A 3,113-nucleotide genomic window follows, 5' to 3' on the forward strand; every position below is an offset into this window, starting at 1 on the left:
CGGCGGCTGCTACAGCTCCGGGCGCCCGGGCCGCGCGTGGCTGCTCCAAATCCCTGGGAAATGCCTGACTCATACAGGAGGAAGAGGAGGAGGAGGCGAAGGAGAGCTGGGAAGGAAGCCAACGGGGCTGGATGCAGCTGCGGCCGCCCCTCCTCCCGCCGCGGTCCCGGCCCCGGCCCCTCCCTCCGTACTAGTTTCCCCGGCAAGTTCGGAGCGGGTGGCCGGTTCGCTGAGCCCTCCTCGGCTTCCTCCTGCTCTTTCGAGTCCCAGCGGCCGCTCAGGTCTGGGGGCCAGGGGCGCTCCGGGGAGCAGATCCGCAGGGTGGGCACGCCCTGACACCTCTCGTGCTCCTTCTGACGCCCCCTCTCGGATCCGAAGGGGCGAAAGGGAATCTCGGCGCGTCACTCCCCACCCCCAACCCACCTCGGGACCTGGAGAGAGCGGCGGCCCCACCCACCCTGTCCACCCGGATATGGACCCGCCCGGCCTAACACAGGCACAAACGCACGCTCCGTCTCTGTCTTCCGCACCAAGCTTGGGGCAGACACACGTACACAGTCACTTGGAAATGAGCTTCACTGGCGGAGCAAAGTTAACATGGCAAAAGGTCCTCTAGGATCGCCTGCGTTTCCAGGAGGGGAGGTGAGGGCAGGTGATTCTCACAGGTAAGCTCGCCCCGGGCATTTTCGCGCTCCAGAGTTATGGTAAATGCATAATGGACACCAGGGCCGGTACTGGAGTAACGCAAGAAAACACTCAGGTTTCTGCAACTGCCTCCTTAAATTGGGTGCCTTAGGCACCTCACTTGCCTCCTACTAATCCCCATCCCAATGGACACACACAAACCTGGCAAGTCAGCATCTACACATGTTATACAGTACCAAGCAGCTGGGAACTAGAGGTTCTAAAACCGGTAAGCTGCACTGAAATCAACAGATATTTATAAACATAGCGAAATATTCTGTGTGGACTGTAATTTCTACCCCCACCCCCACTGCAACTATATTCCTAAATTTAAAATTGTTGGTCTTTAGCAAAAGTTGCACTCTCTCCACTCCACTAATAACTTTGTGACTACAAATGTCCAGTGCAATCTGGAAATTTCTAAAATGACCTAGAGAATAATAGCTTTGAGGAACTCAGATACACCACACACACACACACACACACACACACACACACACACAAGAAAAACAAAAACAAAGGGTGATCAATAGGTGAATAGGTGATCCCTGTTCAAAGGATCTACAAACCCATAAAGCAGATAAATAATTCAACAGTTTAAAAAATTAGTAAATGGCATAAAGTAAGCTCTCACCAGGACAATTCCCTAAGCCTGACCCCTTTCTAGCTTTGTATCCTTCCAGGAAGTTTTCAAAAGTGATTTAGCTCTAGAAATTTTTATGGAGAATCTTCTGGGGCTGATGAGAAGTGGTTGTGCCCCTGAATAAATTAGAATTCCAGGTGCCTACTAAAACATAAAAGTTCCTCCCCAAAGACTGCATGGTAGAAAGGACCAACTTTGGAGCCAGACAGAGCTGAGTTTGAATCTTTGATTTTGATGAAGCTACCTCATTTAGCCTTAGTTTCCTCACCTGCAAAATGGGACTAGTAATACTGCTGGCTGTGATGAATGTTTATTTGTTCAAAATATTTATTGCCTCTTCCCATAAAGTATCCTCCCTCCACATTGACCTCAGGCTTGGCTGTAGAATTGCTTTGGCCGGTGGTATGTGAACAGATGTAATATTTGCCACTTCCAAACATAAGCTTTAAGAGCCATCATGTGGCTCCACCATCTTTCTCCTTTCCTTCTAGGCGAGCAGCATGTCCCAGACAAAGTCTCTCCTTCAGTTTGGGTCCTGGAGTGAGAAGACATTGGAACACAGCTGGGCCAAAGCCAGTTAGCGTTAGTCACATCCACGTGCAAAATGTTTGTTGTAAGCCACTTAGATTTTAGGACTCTTTTTATACCACAGCATAATTTTGCCTAAACCAACTTATATACTGGTCAGTATGGGTGTTCATGAAGTCCTTCACTGATGTAAAGACTGAGAAGGTGGGCACATACTGAACTATAAATGTCAGTCATGTGCCAAAACAACATCCCTTCTCATGAGAGGCTGCCATTCTAAGCTCCTGCTAAAAAAGGAAGAAGTGCCATCATTTTATTTCATATTATCTATCCTCTATCACCATTACACTCCATCCAACCCAGCCAATCTGTGACTGGATGAGCTAGCACAGCAAATTCTCACTTTAGACTAAAAACACTGAGACCCTCGACACAGTCCAGTTAAAGGGGAAAGGGGCTAAGCTGAAAGCAATAGTCAAGGCCAGTGTGTTAGTCTGTTCAGGCTGCCAAAACAAAACACCACCAACTGGATGGCTTATAAACAACAGAGATTTATTACTCACAGTTTTGGAAGCCGGAAGTCTGAGATCTCACCGAACCTGACCACACCAGCGTGCCATGCCAGCGTGGTCAAGTTCAGTGAGAGCTCCCTTCCCGGTCCCAGACTTCTCACTGTGTCCTCACATGGGGAGGGGCCAAGGGAGCTCTGTGGGGTCTTCTTTATAAGACCACTGATCCCATTCACAAGGGCTCCACCCTCATGACCTAAGCAGCCCCTCCCCGCAAAGACCCTACCTCCTGACACCATCACATTGGGCATTAGGATTTCAACATATGAATTGATTGGGGGGGAGGGGGGAGGCACAAATATTCAAACCATAGCAGCCAGAATGGATCAAGGGCAAGCCTGCTGTGTGGGATCAGAAATGGCCAAGGAGGTAAGTCAGTGGCAAGGGGCGAAGGGGGAGAGATGAAATAGAGACGACTCACACACATGCCGTTCCCTCTGCTGACAACACTCTTCCCTGCCCGCTTCACCTGCTGTGTGCTTCCCACCCACGGAGCTTTCCTTGACCTACTCTAGTAGTAAAAGTAGGGAAAAGATACCTGCAGATTTTTCTCTGGAGAGGAGAACGTTTTCATGTTAGAAAAACAAATTGAGAACAAAAGACATAATAAATGGGCCAAGTTATTTGGAATACATATGACAGAAAATATTTGCAAAACATATATGCCCAATATAAGGGCTTATTTCCTT

This window comes from Pteropus alecto, unplaced genomic scaffold (genome assembly GCF_000325575.1).
Source record: "Pteropus alecto unplaced genomic scaffold, ASM32557v1 scaffold10, whole genome shotgun sequence".
In the NCBI taxonomy this organism is placed as follows: domain Eukaryota; kingdom Metazoa; phylum Chordata; class Mammalia; order Chiroptera; family Pteropodidae; genus Pteropus; species Pteropus alecto.